Raw genomic sequence first — 21,042 nt, 5'->3', positions numbered from 1 at the left:
GAGTTCAAAAAGGACGTGGTCAGCAGTATCAGATATCACAGAGCTTGCTGAGAATGAGAAATGAGAAAAACCCATTTGTCCTGTCTAAACATGGAAAACATGGAAGTCATTGGTGACTTGAGATTACAATTATGGTAGAGTAATCATTACAGAATCCAGTCTAGAGGCAGGTAGGAGAGAATGTGAAAGAAATAAAGTGATAGGTTTGGTAAATTTGGCATTGAGGGGAAGGAGAGATAGCCCAGATATGATTAAAAGGATGAGAACTAAGGGGGGTGTGTGTGTGTGTGTGTGTGTGTGTTAAGGATAGGAAAGATATAAAGGTAAAGTATAAGGTAAATAGAGACTATTTTGGTTAATTTATATACATATAAATATAGGAATGGAGCATATATTTTATTTTTGACAGATGCTTTAAAGGAAAATAAACAAGTCAGTGTTTGTTTCACATCTATATTAATGTTACTGTTTAAAGCAGAGCATGGAGAAAGTTGAAGAAAAATTTTTGTTTATCTGCAGTAGGACTACAAAAAAAAAGAGAGTATGGAATTAAACAGGTTTTTAAAAAATAAAATCATATCTAAAGTATTCCTTGAGACATCAAAAGTCTTCTAAATCTTAAATAAGGAGCTAGTTTTTAATAATGGTAAAGAGTTTTAAACATATAAAAGTTGATAGAACTATTTCTAATTTAATTTATACATAGATAGTCTTGGAGTTTTTCCTCGTATGAAGTCAGAAAACTAGCAAAGTAGGCTGTTAAATCATTTTATGTCTAAACAAAATTTGGTACAAGCTTTTTGATGATGTCACAAAACTTAATCATGGAGGAAGCAATTATTATAGTTAGGAAAAGTTGATGATTTATGATCTGACTCAGGATTAAGGTCTGAAACACTCGTGTCATTTCCTCCCTTCTCTCGTATGTGGTGATTTGTTCATTTTGGACTCTGATTCATTTAACTTTGACACCATCAGCAAGTCTGAACACTGACACTTAGTTGATTTTTCTTGAAAAACCCTAAAGCTAATAGTTGTGTGATATTTATTTCAAGGCATTGATGCTAATCCATAAAGAGCCTATTATGGGTAGGCTTTGAGGAGTTTTCCAATTCGTAGTCTGGGAATCACACTGGAAGCCAGCAGGATGGATGATGAGCTGAGACAAAGAGTATAGTAAGTGCCTAACTAAATAATTGTGTGATTGTTTGCTTAATGTTTGTTTTTCCTGCTAGGCCTTAAGCACCCTGAGGGCAAGAATTATCTCTTAGTCATCACCCTATTCCTAGTATCCAGCATAATACCAGGCATATAGCAGGTATTCAGTAAATACTGAATGAATGAGTGAACAAACGAACGAATGAACTGGATACCAAATCCGTCAGTTTGACATTATATTCTAAATTTGTTTATACCATCACCATAATGTGATAGAAAATCTGTGATAGACCAGCTTCTTGACTGTTTTTATTAGGGCCATCTCTGTCTCATGATAAATCTAGAAATCAGGCTTTGAAAATTAGTGAATTCAAATGCATTTTTAAAAGGTGCCATTTTGCATGAGGGAAGCTATACATCCAGTAAGATTTCTCCAGGTTTCAGAGTCAAAACCCTGATCTTGATAGTACATCGACAGAAATGATTATTTTTCACTTAGGATGCTGAACAGACTGGTGTCATTTTAAGCTCCAGAATTAATAAACTGTGGACTGAATAAAACCCATATTTACAGAGGCCCATCTACAATGTGTGTCTCTGGTGTCCTAGAAGGATGGGAAGATGTTAGCATTTTATCCCCTGCACAGTGTTTATTTTGAATATGGAAGGTATTCAAGAAAAACTTGTCAACTTGTTAAGTCTTCAACTCTAGAAATAAATCTTGAAAATAAAACTAAAATCTGTCACACACAATAAACAGGCCTGTTATTCAGTTTAAGTTTTATAGTTATTTCTCTTCTGACTCCATTTGTTATTGAATAGAAATTCAATAACTTTTACTCTGTTAAGAATGAGTCTGCCTTGGAGGGGAGTGTCAGATGTTTACTTTGAAGTTCCTTGTAGAGACTGGTTGCTTTCTCCCTCTAAAATGTGCTTTGAATTAGCAGCTTTTGAATATCTATTCTGGTGGAGGTACAAGCAATGTGAACTAAAGAGAATGATATATAGTCAAAAAATAGTTTTTCCTTGACTTTAGAATGAAGAAAATCCAACTCAGAGCTATGCAGGCAGACATTTATCTGATCAGATTTTTATCCACTCATCTTCTATATGTTTGACCCTGACCTTTTAGGCTCCTGTTTTGCCATTTGGCCTAAGACCCAACTGAATAATAAGAAAGTGGATTTCCTTAGATTGATGTGGATCAGTGGTTCCTACTTTTTAGTTTAGAACTCCTTTATATTTTCCAAAACACAGAGAAACATTAGTGAGAAGAGTGGCATGGTTTTACATTTTTATGAATCTTTTTAATATTTGGCTTAATAGAAGCCAGCTAGATTCTCATATCTGCTTCTGCATTAATCATTTCTTTTTGGTTGAAATATATGAAGAAAATTTGGCCTCACACAGATATGTAGTTGGATAAGGAAGGAATATTTTTAAAGCCTTTTCAGATAATTGTGGGTATTCTTCTTTGATGCTACACCAAAATTCAACAAGAGAGTTTCTTAAAGGTCAGTTGCAATGTAGAAGCCACATCTATGAACTTTTAGTACTCTGACACCTTAAAATCCATTGGTTTATCATTTGGAAAATATTGGCTTATTGACATGCAGGTCTTCCAAAATGTTGACACATTTTATTATACGATATTAAAAAGTCACATTCTTTAATACTGCCACAAATTTTATCAGAAAAGTCTTTAGGAAGCTGTTAAGGTCATGGTAGCAGATGCAAGTTTCCCAAAATTCTAGTTTCTGCTTGAAGGCTCAAATTTTATCATAGTCAAAAATATTGTCAGCTGTTTTCCTTGAAGTGGCAGGTTCCCTTAATTCATTTTCAAGAAAATGTCTATCAAATACCCAACTCTAAATAACTGTAGTTTGCCTGTCTAACATTCTTTCAAGTAAAACTGGTGTTCCATTAAAAAAAGCTAGTACAGCTCATAACTCAATTACACAAGTGGTTTCCCTCTAGACAACCAGTATACTTTGGGATGCAGCAGAAGTGCTTTATGTGTATTTCCTGTTTTGTCACACAGAATATTAAAAAGAAGTCTACTCAAGGGTGAAGATTTAATAAAATTAATAATTTTTATTGCTTTATCAAGGATATCTTTAAACTGACTTTGTGTGTCTATATCCAGACATGGGGCGATAAATGATACAGTGAACTCTAATACAGTTTGATAGTGCTGTCTTTTTTCTTGTTGTTGTTGTGAGGAAGATCAGCCCTGAGCTGACATCCATGCCAATCCTCCTCTTTTTGCTGAGGAAGACCGGCCCTAAGCTAACATCTATTGCCAATCCTCCTTTTTTTCTCTTTTTCTCCCCAAAGCCCCAGTAGACAGTTGTATGTCATAGTTGCACATCCTTCTAGTTGCTGTATGTGCGACACTGCCTCAGCATGGCCAGACAAGCGGTGTGTTGGTGCGCACCAGGGATCTGAACCCAGGCCACCAGTAGCAGAGCGCGCGTACTTAACCACTAAGCCACAGGGCCGGCCCCAATACTGCTGTCTTGATTAATGCTAAGGCACCAGAATTGCTTTTGCACCATCAGTGTAAATATCAACACAGTTGTTCCAGGATAAATGATGAGATCCAAAAAAAGTTATTCAACACTGAATGTTTTAGTACTGCTTGTGTTTGTTGCCAAGCATTCCCATAAAAGATCTTTGTTGCTGATTACTTGGTGCTCATACCAAATGAATATATACAAAACATCAAGTCTGTAGATTCTTTCATTTGCAAAACAAAAGCACAATTCTTAGTGGAAATATTAACTCAGTCTACATTTTTGCAACTAAATCTTTAATTTGATGAGTTACTATATGATTGGAAAGTAGCAGTGCCATGATGTCTTTCACTGAATTTTCATCCAGCAGGCACTAAGCAAGGTCATCCAAGATTTTATTAGTCTCTCAGCTATTGTATATGCTTCTTCAGCCAATGAATTATGATTTACTATGTAAGACGTTTCAGTGGTCTTTTCATTTCTAGTATGAAAAGCTATAACAACAAATTTAGATTTTTTTTTTTTTTTTTTGCTGAGGAAGATTCTCCCTGAGCTAACATCCATTGCTAATCTTCCTCTTTTTTTGCTTGACGAAGATTAGCTCTGAGCTAACATTTGTGGCAATCTTCCTCTATTTTGTACGTGAGTCGCCCCCACAGCACGGCTGATGAGTGGTATAGGTCCGTGCCTGGGACGTGAACCCGCAAACCTGGGCTGCCGAAGTGGAGCGTGCTGAACTTAACCACTAGGCCACAGGGCCGACCCCAAGACATTTTAATTTTTAAAGAACTCATCACATCTATGTTTAAAATATTCAGTTCCTTCTTCTTTAAACTCTGCATGATTGGTCTCAGAATGACATTGCAACTTAACTGACATCATTGTAGTATCTGAAATGTTTTGTTGCATAAGAGACAATAAAATAAATTATTAACACCTATAATGCAAGAGAAAGATAGCTTTCAAACTATAATTTTTTTTTTTTTTTTTGGTGAGGAAGATTGGCCCTGTGCTAACATCTGTGCCCATCTTCCTCTATTTTGTATGTGGGATGCCGTCACAGCATGGCTTGATGAGCAGTGCGTCAGTCCGTGCCTGGGATTCGAATCTGCGAATCCCGGGCCGCCGAAATAGAGCGTGGGAACTTAACCACTACACTACCGGAGCAGCCCCTATAATCATTTCTTATTAACAGTTTCAGCCAGTTCTTTGGAGTGGATTCTGCCTTTCCATGAGTCAGAGAATTCTGTAATATGTCAGTTTTATCTTTTTCAGCATCTTAGATGTAGACGGTATAGTTGTGGGTTGAGGAAGCAAGTTTTCTAATCTCTCATTTTTAAGCCAATGATTCAACCTTGAATATAAGAAAAATGTATTACAGGGCCAGCCCGGTGGCTTAGCGGTTAAGTGCACGCGCTCCGCTGCTGGCGGCCCGGGTTCGGATCCCGGGCGTGCACCGACGCACCGCTTCTCCGGCCATGCTGAGGCCGCGTCCCACATACAGCAACTAGAAGGATGTGCAGCTATGACATACAACTATCTGCTGGGGCTTTGGGGGAAAAAATAAATAAATAAAATCTAAAAAAAAAAAAAAAAGAAAAATGTATTACAGATTTTATTTTATAAAATATTAAACTTTAAGAATAACAGTTTTAGATAAAATTTTAAAATTTAGAAAAGTTTCGAAAAAATTTTTAAATATTATTACAAAACAAAACAACAAAGTGTACTTTCTTCTTTGTTACATTTGGATGGAAAGTTGTGGTAGTGAAGTCCGCCCATATAACTAAACTACATAACAACGTGTTTTCAGAACTTTCTCCATTAGTCTGCTACTAGATCATGGAAGGCTTGTATATCTTAAGATTTATTTTTTCATGTACTCAGCAAATATTTTTTCAGGAACTGTCTAATGAATATTCTGATGATATGCCAGGATCAGGGGTTCCAACGATAAATAAGACAGATACAACCTCTGTGCTCATGCGGCTTATATTTTAGTTGGTGGTGCTGACCAGAAACCAAAAAAAGTAAACAGATTAATTTGTAAAATAATGGACAGATGTAATACGTTTCATGAAGAAACAGAACAGTGGGCTCAGAGAGAATAATAGAGAGGCCTCCTAAGATAGGATCATCAAGAACACTCTCCTGAGAGGTGACATTTAACTGACATCATGAGGTGAGGGTGGGGATTCTGGGCAGAGAAAAGAGCATGTACAAAGGCAGAAAGGCAAGAAAGAGCTTTATTTGAGGTATTGAAAGAAAACCAATGTGGCAGAAGACTTAGTGAATGGGATGGGGGAGTGGAGCTGAGTCATGAAATTGAGGTTGGAAAGACTCTGGAAGGGGCCAGATCACACAAGGACTTGTGAGCTATGGTAAGGAGTTTGGATTTTATTCTGAGGGCCAGTGAAGGGATTTAAGCAACTGAATGACATGAATGATTTAGTTTGTAGGATGACTTTATTTGCTAAAGTGGATTAGAGGGAGACATAATAGAAGCAGAGAGACTAATTAGAAGGCTTTTTCAGTAGTCTAGGCAATATTATGATGGCAGTGGAGTGATGAATGGGTTCTAAATGCGTTTTGCAGATAGATTCAGTGGGAATTGGAGATATACTCGATATGTTCAGATTTCTGGCTTGAGTAACTAAGTAGACAGTGCTACTACTGAGATGAAAAAGATTTGGGGTAAGCAGGATAATGTATTTGGTATGAATGTTAAGAATTCTTTTTAACACATTTAAGTTTGAAATGTCAAGGAACTGTGTCAAATTGCTCTGTGCATTTGGGACTTGAGGAGAGGTTAGGTCTGAGCTAAGAAGGTGAATTTAGGAATTGTCAGCTTGGAGATACTTAAATCTATGAGATTTCTCTAGGAAGAGAGTGTAGAGGGAGAAGAGGGTCCGGGACTGAATTAGAGATTCCATTAGAGAAGGATAAACCAGCAAGGGAAACTGAAATGGAGCAACCAGCAGAGTAGGAGGAAAGCTAAGAGAGGAGATGTTTTCAAGAGAGAAGGAGTGGTTGACTTGAAGACTGCTGAGAGGTCAGGTAAGATGAAGGTAAACATCCACTGGATGTGTCAACATGAAGGCCATTGGTATCCTTGACAAGGGCTCTTTAGTGATGAGATGGAAGTGAAAGTTAGATTAAGGATGGATTAGGTGGTAAGGAAATGAAGACAGCATAACTATTTGAAGAATTTTGCCTATAAAAGGGAACAGAGAAAAGATGGTTTTATTATGTTTTTTAACCCAAGATAACAATTTAAAAATTTTTAAAGTAATGAACAGTATATAAAAAGAGAGCAATGTTAAGGGAGAAGTGATGAAGTCCTTGAGAAGGGGCAAAAGGGTGGAATTCATATCACAAGTAGAAAGATTGCCCTTTGCTAGAAGGTGGGACCTTTCTTCTCTTATGGTAGAGGCAAGCCGGGTTCATAGGTAGGAGGTTTGGTTCCAGGAAGATAAGACACCTCTGATCGTTTCTGTTTTCCCACTGAAGTACAATGTGATGTCAGCTGAGCGTGAGGATTCTGGTGGAGGTATAGGAGATTTGAGGAGAGAGGAGCAGGTATGAAATAGTTGTCTTAGCCAATGGATACTGTGCCTACCAGAGAAACAGTAGAATTATCAGGCCATGGTGGGATGCCAATTTGCAGTGTGAGATAAGTGAAATCTCTGCAAGAAGGTGCCAGGTGTGGGGTTACAGTTGATTAACAAGACACAGCCCTTGCACTCAAGGAGTTTATAATCTAAAGAATGAAAGACAAATAGTTAATTACTATACAGTCCTGTGCAGGGAAGCTTTTCTGGAGACTTAACAGCTGAGACCTGACTGCTCTGAAATACCTAAAACAATTACATCATAGCTCAAAAAATATTCTAGAAGGTATGATAGTCACAACTGTGTTATTACATCTTTATGTAATAGCTTATTTTCTTCCTGCTAACATCATCAGGCATCTTTGAATTTCTGACAGTCATTAACACTTTGAGATGCTGTGAGGAAGAGTGCCATCCCTCTCTTTCTCTTCATACCTTTCCTTAATTCCAGCTGTTGGAAGCTAGAAAATTTACAAGAATTTGTAGATGCAACCTAATAGTATTATTTTGTTTTCATTTGGCATATTCTTTTTATCATTTTCAAAATAAATAAAATTTAATTTTATGCTATTGTAATCAGGAATATTTGAACATGTAGCATTTACCTTGGATTTCCGCCTTATTGCCTTCTGAGGAGTTAGCCTTGTAACAATTAGAAATCTGGTATACCACTTGGAAGACTCTAATTCTCTTAATATAAGAATAAAACCTTGCAGCTAGTTTGAATTTAATTCTCTGCCATATGAAGCAAAGATTTACTCTTTAACATAGTTTGTAGTTAAAATTAATAGTGGAATTTTGTATGTCATGCGATGCTGCTTGTTTTGTTTTGTTTTTGTGAGAAAGATTAGCCCTGAGCTAACATCCGTTGCCAATCGTCTTTTTACTGAGGAAGATTGGCCCTGGGCTAACATCCATGCCCACCTTCCTCTATTTTATATGGGACGCCTGCCACAGCGTGGCTTGACAAGCTGTGTGTTGGTCCACGCCGGGATACAAACCTGCGAACCCTGGGCCGCCAAAGTAAACGGTGCGAACTTAACCACTACGCCACCAAGCCGGCCCCTGTTTTGGTTTTTTTTAAGGTGAAGATTTGGGTTTTTCCCCCTTAGCTTTATTGAGATATATATATCATTGTGTAGGTTTAATGTGTACAACATGATGATTGAATACATATATATGTTCAAAATGATTACCACAATAAGCTTAGTTAACACATCCATCACCTCATATAATTGCTTTTTTTTTTGTAGTGAGACCATTTAAGATCTAATCTCTTAGCAACTTTCAAGTATATGATACAGTATTGTTAACTATAGTTACCATGCTGTATATTAGATCCCAAGAATTCGTTCATCTTATAACTGGAAGCTTGTACTCTTTGACCAACATCTCCCCATTTCCTCCACCTCCCTGTCCCTGGCAGTCGTCATTCTACTCGTTTCTGTGAGTAACATTCTACTCTGTTGCAGCTTTTTTTAGATTCCACTTATAGGTAAGATCGTACAGTATTTATCTTTCTGTATCTGACTTATTTCAGTTAGCATAATACCCTCAAAGTCCATCCATGTTGTTGCAAATGACAGGGTTTCCCTTTTTTGTGGCTAATATTCCATTGTATATATATACCGCATTTTCTTTATCCATTCACCCGTCGATAGACACTTAGGTTGTTTCCATGTTTTGGCTATTATGAATAATGGTGCAGTGAACATTGGGGTATCTCTTTGAGATAGTGATTTCATTTCCCTCAGATATATACTCAGAAGTAGGAATGGTAGTTCTGTTTTTAATTTTCTGAGGAATCTCCATACTGTTTTCCATGGTGGATTAGTTTTTTTTAAAAAAAACAGCTTCATTGAGGTGTAATTGACATATAAGAAACTGCACATATTTAACTGCACATTTTATAAATTTTGACATATGTATATATCTGTGAAATCATCACCATAGTCAAGATAATCAACATGCCCATCATTCTGGAAAGTTTTAAGTTTCCCCTTGTCCCTTTGTAATTTCTCTCCACTCACACTCTCTCCTCTCATCAGGTAGCCACTGATCTTCTTTCTGTTACTATAAATTAGTTTACTTTTTTGAAAATAATTTTATATGTAGGAATCATACATTATGTATTTTTTTTCTTCCAGCATAATTATTTTGAGATTCATCCACATTGTTGCTTTATCAGTAGTTCATTCCTCACTGCTTAGTATTCCATTGTAGGGATATAACATGATTTGTTTATCCATTCACCTTCCTCTTTTGGCTACTACAAATAAAGCTACTATGAATATTTGTGTACAAGTCTTTATAGGAACATATGGTCTCATTTCTCTTGTGTAAAAACCTAGGAGTAGAATGGCTGCATTATGTGGTAGGTGTATGCTTAGCTTTTTAGGAAACTGCCAAACTATTTTCCAAAGTGGTTGTACTATTTTACATTCTCACCAGTAGTATATGAGAGTTCCAGTTCCTCCACATCCTCACCAACACTTGATATGGCCGTTCTTTTTAATTTTAGTCATTCTAATAGATACGTAGTGGTATCTCAGGTTTTAATGTGCATTTCTCTAATGACTAGTAATTTTAACCATCTTTTCACGTGCTTGTTTGCCATCTATATACCTTCTTTGGTGAAGTGTCCATTCAAGTCTTTTGCCCATTTTTAATTGGGTTGTTTGTTTTCTTATAATTGATTTGATAGTTCTTTATATGTTCTAGATACAAATCCTTTATCAGATACATGATTTCTCCCAGTCTGTTGCTTGTCTTTTCAGTTTCTTATCAGTGTTTTTCAAAGAGCAGAAATTCTTAATTTTGATGAAATCCAATTTATCAGCTTTTTTCTTTTATGGATTGTGTTTTTGTTATTCTAAGAAATCTTTGCCTAACCCAAGGTCACAAAGATTTTCTCACGTTTTCTTCTTAAAATATTATAGTTTTAAGTTTTACATGTAGGTCTATGATCCATTTTGAATTAATTTTTATATATGGTGCAGGGATGTATCAAAGTTCACTTGTTGCATATGGTTATCCAGTATTGTATCATATTCAATGCTGTGTTTTCATCCAGCAGCTTTTAATGGAAGAATTAAAGCAAAGGCAAGTTTAAAAGGTTATACAAAGCTGTCAGGTTTCTTTGTGTTGTCCTTAACTTTCTTGTTAAGTTGTACATTTTGCTGGAACTTCTTAAAACAGTATCCTGTGATTGAACTTCTTCAACCTCAAATTTCCAGTCTTTTTACTTAACCAATAAAATGTTATTTATATACTCCTTGGAAACATAACATATACTGTAGATAATTATAGCAAAAGTGTAATGGGAAGCAGAAGATATTGCCAAACCAAGAATCTGGAGACTAGACGAAATAAACACTTAACATGTGCCTTTATAGATCACAGTGCTGGGAGATACACAGAAAAGTAAGTGAAAGAGGAACTAAAAATAAAGTTCTTATAAGAACCGTCCGCTACTTTTTGTTTAATCTACTAGTGGGTTTTTTCCTTTTATGTAGTAAAAGAGAGCTGCAGAATTAGACCCTGGAATTAATCTTTTAAAAATATATGTATGTATTAATGTGTGTATACTTACACATATTTTAGGTATTGGCTTAAAGAGTAGAAAAATAGCATAGGGTATAGATAGTTTATCCTGTAGTGTTGTGCAGCCTTATTCAGAAATAAGAAAAAACGTTTTTCCACTCAGCTGTGTTAGTGGAGAAAATAACTTATAGGGGGCTGATACAGCATTTTTTTTGTAGGCAATCTTATAGCATGGGCTTTGGAGTCAGATGAATCTGGATTTCAACCAGGACTGTGCTACTGCTTACAAACTCCAAGACTTTAGGGAAATACTTTTCAGAGCCTCAATGTCCTTATCTCTAATATGATAATGTTAATAGTTACCTCTTCCTAGGTTAAGAAGTTTAAACGAAATAATAAATCAAGTACTAGCACAGTACTTAACACATAGCAGGTGTTCCATGTATGTCTGTTTCTCTGTCATCAGGGAATTGACCTTTGAAGCATATGGCTACAGTTTGAAGAACTCATAAATGAATAGGACAAGGGGAGAGAGTTCGTTTTTCATTAGATGTGATCCCTCCGTACCCCCAACTCCCCATAAAGATTCATTTTAATGCTATTGTTTTCCTTATCATCCATCAATAGACAGAAAATTAGCATATTTGGAAAGAGAATGAAATCTGAGAGACTACACAACAGTGGCTTTTATATTACTATCCATTATCTAATTAGGTTTATGAAGGCTTGATTTAGATAATTTAGACCTATCTTTTTTCCCTTTTTAAAAGGAGGGAAAGGGGATCATAAATTTTAAAGGAAGGGCTCTTCCAAACAGAAAGATAGCCAGAATCTCCCTCAGTAGTCTATGCCTCTTATAACAGCCTTTAAAAAAGTGATTTTAGAGTTTTTTAAAAATATTTCCCATATTGTTTCTAATTCAGTGTTCATTTCACATAATGTCTGTAGAAAAGAGAGAATTAGATTACATACAGAAAACGGAGTAACAGCAGACACCAGGTTTTCTGCTCTTTCTAGGGTTTATTTAAATTGACTATATCCCATTCATTTTAATGGATTTAGTGACATCAGTTGATAATTGAAAAGAAACTATGCAGTTTTTAATCTGACCTTTCCATGTTGATAGGAGCCTTATGACTGCCTTATGTCATGAGTTCATCCAGAAAATATAATAAACATTACTTTCGGGCCAGCCCCATAGCTTAGTGGTTAAGTGTGCGCACTCCGCTACTGGCGGCCTGGGTTTGGATCCCGGGCGCGCACCGATGCACCGCTTCTCCAGCCATGCTGAGGCCATGTCCCACATACAGCAACTAGAAGGATGTGCAGCTATTACATACAACTATCTACTGGGGCTTTGGGGAGGAAAAAAAAAAAGGAGGAGGATTGGCAATAGATGTTAGCTCAGAGCCAGTCTTCCTCAGCAAAAAGAGGAGGATTAGCATGGATGTTAGCTCAGGGCTGATCTTCCACACAAAAATAAAATAAATAAAAAAGAATGAGTAAGATGATAAATTTCATTAAAAAAAATAGTAAAAAAATAAACATTACTTTCATTTGTAGCATAAAGCCAGTCTTGTTTTCTTATAAATGTTAATAACATATACACGTAATCATATGTAGATTTTAAAAGTTACATAAGCATAGGTTTAGTAATTATTAATAGATGTTATTGCACAAGGTAGCAATTCTTTATTTCTCATTTTTAGATGAAGGCCTTTACCTGACATTTTCATATATAATAGAAGTCCATAGGTTATTAAGAAGATCGAAAATTAATGATAAAATAATTTGAATTCATATTATAAAATAGTTCAAGTCTATTATGATGCAACAACTTCACTTAAATCTGAGGCTTTAGGGTCAGCTTTTTAGTTATAAAGTTTATCTTGCTTATTTTTTAGTAAAATATGAGTATATATAATATTCTACCATACAGAAAGAAGTGGTCAACCTAATTTCTGTTCATATATGATTGCTGATTATTTGAAAGCTATTATCCTCCTGGGATTATTTTACCAATTTTTTGTTCGGCTTAGATTAGGGAGAATATAGTGTCTCCTTAAGCAAAGTGCTCATTACAACCAAAGCAAGTCCAGACTCAGTTGTTTTTATTTGTATTTTTCAGTTTTTACTGTAGTTTTGTGTAGTTGACCTGAGTTTAAAATATAAAGCCAAGGGGCCGGCCTGGTGGTGCAAGCAGTTAAGTGCACATGCTCCAGTTCAGTGGCCCAAGGTTCGCAGGTTCAGATCCCGGGGGTGCAGCGACGCACTGCTTGTCAAAGCCATGCTGTGGTGGCAGCCCATATAAAGTGGAGGAAGATGGGCACGGATGTTAGCTCAGGGCCAACCTTCCTCAGCAAAAAGAGAGGAGGATTGGCATCAGATGTTAGCTCAGGGCTGATCTTCCTCACAAAAAAAAAAAAAAATATATATATATATATATATATATATATATATACACACACACACACACAAGAAGGCATATTTACCATCTACCAAAATGTGACTCAATTTCCTTTTGAACATGCTTCTTTTTTAAGAGGGCGAATGGTAGTGATAAATACCAAAATCCAAATTTTTAAAAAACTTTTAGTGCCTCTTTTGTTGCTGTTTAAGAGAAAACATAAATATGAGATATCTTCAGAGCATAAATGATTTCTTTCTTCAGACCTTTAAGAATTGATTTTAGTACCCAAAAAACTTTATTCATGCTAAGTTGTGACTATCTACTTGAATAATTGCTTTACTTTTATAATTAAAATAGCTCTTCCAAAAAAGCAGCTGTCCTCAAAGAATTATTATTTAATCAAGAGATTTAATAAATTTTACTGTCATTCATTCAATGAAATATTTATTGAGTAGCCATCATGTTCCAGGTTATTCTCACTGCAAAGAATCCAGCAATAAACAAAACAAACCCCTTGCTTTTATATTCTAGAGATGGACACAACAAATATATAAGTAAATAATCAGTTGGTGAAAAATGCTGAGAACGAAAATCAAAGTAAAAGAACAGAGTAATTTTTTTGTGTGTGTGAGGGAGATTGGCCCTGAGCTAACATCTGTTGCCAGTCTTTCCTCTATTTTTTGTATGTGGGTCACCGCCACAGCATGGCTTGATGAATGGTGTAGGTCCGCACCTGGGATCCAAACCCACAAACGCAAGCCATCGAAGCAGAGTGTGCCAAACTTAACCACTACACCACTGGGCTGGCCCCAAGGACAGAGTAATTTTAAATGAACATTGAGAAGGTATACTTTTTCAGGTTGAAGCATATAAATTCTTTGGCTTATGTTTTTAAATTTCCTTTTGACTATTTCTGTTGCCAGTGAAAATTATTTAGAGTAATTAGAAACTTGTTATACATATTTTGTATACTAATCTAAAACTTTAACCCCAACTAGTGAATTTAGCATTTATAAATGGAAGTGTCTATGGAGAAATAAAATCTTTAGTTAACCACGACTTTACTTTTAGCAGTAAAGTCTGCAGCTCATGAAATTTGTAATTCTGGAGTGGTTTCAGCTTGCAGCAGCCCCTGGGGAGCCTGTTGATACACCACTGAGTTACAGATTATTATTCAGCTGTAGAAGTTTTATGCTTAGACATTTTCTTACATCTTCCTCTCTCAGTCAGTTGAAATCTTGTATTTTTGCCAAATAAAACAAATCCCATACTAATAAGAAGCTATAAATAAACAGTAGGAGCATGAGTCAGAGCCAGCATCACCCTTATTTCTTGTGTGTACCTCTCTAGTACTCCCCAACATGTTTATTTTGCACAAACATGTAGTACTGCATAACTACTGTTCTACAGACCAACTCCAGTTACTTAAGTGAGGGCTGTTTTTTAGAGCTAAGCAATACGGTGACTAGTAGAATTCTGGCATATTACCAAAGTCAAAAGCAGAATGTGAAACTCAGCATGCTGTTGATGGGAGAAAAAAGAAATATATTTCCTACCTTTCCTGTATAAATCCCTAAAGAGTTTAGCCCATAAGACTGCTGTTAGATCTCCAAAATGGATTTTTATATGATGTAGCATCATTCAGCAATTTTTCAGGGGGAAAAAAGGAAAAGTTGCTAGAGAGTCCCATCTCTTTTGCTAGTCAGGTCCTGTCTGATAAATTTTATCCTATTTTGTTTCATTAATTCATTTATTCATTCAGTAAATGTTCATTGAACACTTATTGTTACCAGGCACTGAGCTACCATAGAATATATAAAAATGAATAAGCTAAAATCCTTGTCTTCAAGGAATTTATTATAGTGGAGCGAAGTAACTTGTAAATCCAAAATTACAACACTGTGATAGGAACTATAAAAGAGATATATAGAGAATACTTTGAGATTACAAATAAAACTACTGTTTATGAAGCATTTACTGTCCTAGCTGTTTTTTTTTTTTTTTAATTTTATTTATTTATTTTTCCCCCAAAGCCCCAGTAGATAGTTGTATGTCATAGCTGCACATCCTTCTAGTTGCTGTATGTGGGACACGGCCTCAGCATGGCCGGAGAAGCGGTGCGTCGGTGCGCGCCCGGGATCCGAACCCGGGCCGCCAGCAGCGGAGCGCGCGCACTTAACTGCTAAGCCACGGGGCTGGCCCCTGTCCTAGCTGTTTTATATATTTCATTTAATCCTTTCAACAGCTCTATGAGGTAGATATTATGACAGTATTTAACTTGTGCCAGGAGCACTAACTTCATCTAGGAAGGAGAAGGTGGTATCAGGGAAGGTTTTTTCAGAAAACAATTCTTGAGTTGATTGTAGAAGGATGAATGGGTAGGGTATAGAGTGGGAGAAAGACGAAGACGAGGCAATGTGGCATTTCACTCAGAGAGAGGTGAATATGTAAAAGCATAGGACGGGTGAGAGAACTGTTGTTGGAATGTGGAGTAGGTGCTGGGAAATAAAAGATGGCAGGATCTAGATCATGAAGGAACTTGTGGGCCATGCCTAAGGAATTTGGTCCTTACCCTGTAGAAGATAGAAATATGATCAGACATGCATTTCAGGAAGATAACTCTGTAATTGTTTGTACAAGGCATTAGAAGATGGTTTTTACTTTTAAAGGAAGTAATTTCTTTTAAGGAAGAAATTCTCCTCCAGCATTGACTTATGTTTATTAAGTACATATAAACATAAAACTCGAAACATTTTCAACTTATAGTTTTACAGTTACCAAACCAAAATAATTGAATAAATTAAATCTAAATAATATTACAAAGATAAAATTCAAATCAACAACATGAATTTATGTAACAGATTACGTTTTTGTAAAAGTCACTACTGACAAGTGAAGGTGATACTAACTCTCATGGTGCAGGTCCTTTCTATGTTTAATCAGACATTTCCATACTGTTGAGTACTCCGTGATAACTTAATTCTTCCTCTAGTTTTTTCTATGTGAACCACTAAGAAAACTTTTGTTCTCTCCAAACAGTTGTTTGGGAGAAGGAAAAAAAGGATAATCATTCCTAATAGGCTCTTCTCTCACTCATCAATTAAAATAATGGTACTTGGTGCCATCATAATCATAAACAAATGTAATTGCGGGCCCCAGAACTACATGGCAGTTGTAATATGACCCAGAATATGCTTACATCAATTATCTTATCATCCAGATGAATACACACAAATAATTATAGGGAACTGATGGACTCCAATTTGAGAAATGCAGAACTAGATGATTCATTGTTCATCCAGTACATTATTCATACAGGGATTTTGCAAACAAGGAAGCCATCAGTGTCTTGGGTGGAAAGTCACTGGCCAAAGCACCTTAAAAAGTCAAGAATCTAGGACCCAGAGGTCAGTAGATTTTTGTTAAAATCAGTGATCTTAAGGACCCTTGAGAGTAGACGTCGTTGTTCCAAACTATACCAATTATGTAATTTGTAAGATAAAATACTGTGAACTTGATGCTATTGCCAGAAGGGGTTCTGCTCAGAAATGCACTTTTCAGCCAAAGTAGCCAGTAAACTTTGTTCTTACTTCATCTACGCCCTCTTTGATATGGCCACTAAACACTGATGATCTCAGGAATTCAAGCTAGTTTTTTTTAAATACTTATATTCAACTCTGTAGTACAATTAGTCATCACTGCTAAATAACAAGATAGTGAACAAGAAAATTATACCTTGGTTTGTTGGTATAGAATTCACAGTTCTGCTCCATTTCAAAGGGTGAAGGGAGATTTTGGAATATTGATATAGAGACTCTCCTTCAATAATAGCTAACATTTATTGAGCAATTACCATGTTCAAGGCACTGTGCTAAACTCTTTACATATATTAACTAACTTAATCCTCAAAGCAGCTTTTATGAGATAGCTATTATTATAAAGTTCATTTTATAGATGAAGGGAATGAAGCACAGAGAGGTTTAGTAACTTAGCCAGGGTCACATGGGTAGTAAGTAGCAAAGCCAGGATTTGAACATGGCAGGCTAACTTCATAGCCTTAACCACAATGCTGTATTGCCACTCCTCTTCATCTTCACCTGTATGCACACTTTGGATTTGGAGACTGATTCTGGACATGTTGCATTGGCAACTACAACTGACAAAAGGACACTGCAGCGAATGCCTCTGCATTGTTTATTTCTGTATCCTTACTTGTAGCAGTCTAAGAGGAAGAATGAAGGAAGGAGAAGTGATATGTTTGTCAGCTCTAGAAATTGGCTGTGGCAGGGTTCTCAGTAACTACGTTGTAAAACTAAACATTTTATGATACTCCCTAGGGGGTATTCATAAGTGATAAATGAAGCCATTTGGTCTAGATAACTTAAGATCCATTGCAACCCAGAGATGAAGAATTTTATAAATGTGAAGAGATAAATATTACCACCTGCCAGAGTCTTAAGATTATCTAGATTTAGCCCCACTGATTATATTTCTTCTAACTTTTATAGACAAAGAGAAATCAGTGGGAAAAAAAAGTATTTTGAAGGATTAAATTCCAATCTGTGTCTCAAGGTTACATGTATGTCCGTACAGTTGACACAACAACAGTTGCTTCAAATAGTTTTGTAAATGGAACTCACGGATAGGACCACAGAATCCCTTCTTCACAGGGCATAGTTTCAGAGTTGGAGGATATTTAAAGGATAAATCAATCCATAAATCTGTAGGATTCCTAAAAGAAGAGTGGTGTGTCAGTTATTGGCATCAGTACATGATGAACCCTGCTGGGCTGTGGAGAAAGGAGAACCTGACCTGAACAAGACAACACTCTACACAGCTGTCCCTGGCCTTCCTCCGCCTGTTAGCACTCAGTGTTAATTTCATGGGTCAAATCAAGTGCATTACATAATTTTTAAAAACAACCGCTGATTGCTGATGGTCGATATGGGAAGAAAAATTAGGAGCTGTTAATTTCCAGTCAACTGCTATTTTTGTTAATAAGGGCAAGAAATATGAATAAATAAAATACTTACATCACACTAGAAAAAAGAGCAGTTGAATCTCCCAGAGAATTTTATATTTTATTGTCAGACAACTAAAGAAAATAATTTCATATAAATGGCTACATTAATCAGTATCATAATGTAGGTAGAAAGAAACTGCCCCACTTCTTTAAAAGAAAACTAGAAATGTTTTCTTTTTGAAACTAGAGTAATCATTTGTTAAACTATATATACCATTGAGGATGTTTTTGATATAAAAGGGAATTTCCATAATAGCTCCATTGTAATATTTTATAGGCAAAGTTATGAAAAAAGGTATGAGAAAATTGTGGTCATGTTTCAATAAGTATTTGTTTTCCTTTTCTCTTTGATAGCCCTAAATTGGTGTAACTTGAATGTAAGTGTGTGTGTGTAAAAATGTGTGTATGTCTAATTCACCTCTTAAGAGAAGTTTAGTGTAAATATAAACAGCAATTCTTTCCTTAAGTAAAAAAAAAACACATTATTGAATTCTGCCTTTTTTCATTTCTTCACATCCAAAACTATCACCAAGTACTGTTAATTTTACTTTCTAAAATTCTCTTGATGCTTCTCCTTCAACGCCATCGCCACCACTTTAAATGAGGCATACTTTCTCTTTTGAATTATGGCACCAGTCTCTCTTCCTTTGGTCTCTTTTTCAGATCCACCTCCACAACTGAAATCATCCATCTGCATGTATTTTTTCCCTGCCTAAATGTCCTTAATTGGCTTTTATTAAATCCAAGTTCCTTAAGCATGGCAAACAGGGCCCTGCCTCCATGAGCTGGTCCTTGCTTATTTCTCCTGCATCATATCCTGTCCCTTCCCTTATATCTTAAGAGCCATCTTAAGATCCAACTTAACAGTAGTCCCCCATTACCACCCCAACATACATGTACACCCTTATCCCCCACCCCCCACCTTTAACATATAATTCTCTCCACCACATCCTTCTTTGTCTCATTCCTGCAAGACTTGAAGCCGTCCGAACACAGAAACCATCTTTGAATTTCCAACTCCTAATTGGGGCTGAACATAGCTGAGTTGAACACAACTTACATTGCTAGTTTGTTAGTATAGGTATCTTCATATGATACACGTGTAGTTGAAGCTATGACGCACTCCCCAGATCCCTCCTCAGAACTAAAGGATTTATTTCCCAACTGCTGGAAGTCCTGCTGCCAAATAGCCCTCTTCAGGAACTGCCTTGTCTCCAACTCAGGACAACTCTGAAGGGCCTTTCCCAGTTCCCCATGGGGTCAGCTGGGGCCTTGAGATTGCATCAAAGTCCAACTTCTCCCTCTGTTCTATCTCTGCCTTTCCACAGGTGTTTATATCAAGAACACTCCCTAAAATTCCTGTAAGCAGACCCTCAGTCGGCTTGCTGGGGAGCTCAACCTGTAACATCTTTGTCTTGTTGATACTTTCCTTTTAGCTCTAGATTTTGTGAAGTTATAGTTAGCTAAAATCTTACTAATTCAAGATCATTTCATCCGATATGTATTGAGCACCTGCTCCATGCCAGGCGCAATGGAAATGAATTAAGACTTGGCCCCTACCCTGAAAGAGTTTACAGTCCAACTGAAGTGACAGTTACATTCGAAACTATACTGTAGCATTTTTATGTTACCGAACCAAGTGGGCTTGCCTCCTGGTGAGTTAAATAAGACTCTACACCAGTGGAAGTTGTCTCACAAAGTAAAGTGTATTTGCAGCAAATAGGAGACCATGAGGAATCATTTCCAAAGTCATGGCGTCCCTGAACAAAGGAGAGCAGGAACTTAGGAATATTCAAAAGGGAGAGGTGGGTATTCACTTGCATAGGCTCAGTTGAAGAACACGCTTCCACATAATGAGGCCTAAGCTACTCCTGGAGAGATCTTTGCATTAATAAGGCAAAGGTCATGGGTGTGTAGCTCTTGTGGTGAGGCTTGGTCAGTTTCAGGATGGTTGGTGGTTACATCTCCTTAATATACAAAGGAAAAGAAGCAACTTGGAAAAACAGTTAATTGCTTCCAAACCCACCTTTGAGATTCTCCAGGTGCCTAGTTGGTAACATTTAGAATAATCTTTTTTTGAACTAAACTTCAGTAATTTTAGTATATAAGTCAAAGGCATGGACTTTACTCTGTGGTGTTGCAAAGAACAAAAGGAAAATATTTCAGGGAAAGGAAAAGAAATATAAATAAGTAGGTGAAATTTTAGAAAGTTACAGAATTTCTCTTTATCATTTTAGAAGCCTTTAGGGAAAAGATAGTTTTTTCACTTTTTATTTTGAAATAAGTTCAAACTTACAGAAAACTTACAAGAATAATACTGAACTCCCATACATCCTTTATACAGATTCATCAATTTTTAACATTTCTCCACATGCTTTAGCATTCTTTCTCTGTACATATACAGATACACAATTTACTTTTCAGAACCATCTGAGAAGAGGTTAAATATATCATGTCACTTTATCCCTTAATACTGTAATGTGTATTTCCTAAAAACAAGGATATTAACCTCTGTAACCACCATACAGTTAAATTCAGGAAAATTTGACTTTGATACTTTAATCTATAGTCCAGATTCAAATTTTGTTCATTATCCTAAAAAAGATGAATTTAAGAAAAGCCACGTAACTTAACATTTGTAATTTAAACTAAAAATTGTATAAAGTAAGCCATGGAAGATCTGAGTAGTTTACTAACTTGATTAAAATACCATGGTGAAGTGAACCACTTGTGACTTTCTAAAGATAGAGCATGGCTAGGCCCAGGTTACCTGTAAAGGTG

At 36.2% G+C, this 21,042-nt stretch overlaps 1 protein-coding gene across 2 annotated transcripts in view; it reads left to right on the top strand.

Annotated features, from left to right (window-relative positions):
- Positions 1–21,042, top strand: part of ATF6 (activating transcription factor 6) — a 214,681-nt gene that overhangs the window by 110,962 nt on the left and 82,677 nt on the right. The gene's annotated exons all lie outside the window — the stretch shown is intronic.

This window comes from Ceratotherium simum, chromosome 2 (assembly GCF_057802395.1).
Source record: "Ceratotherium simum simum isolate JZ-2026a chromosome 2, ASM5780239v1, whole genome shotgun sequence".
Lineage (NCBI taxonomy): Eukaryota > Metazoa > Chordata > Mammalia > Perissodactyla > Rhinocerotidae > Ceratotherium > Ceratotherium simum.
This window is presented reverse-complemented; position numbering and strand designations above follow the sequence as displayed.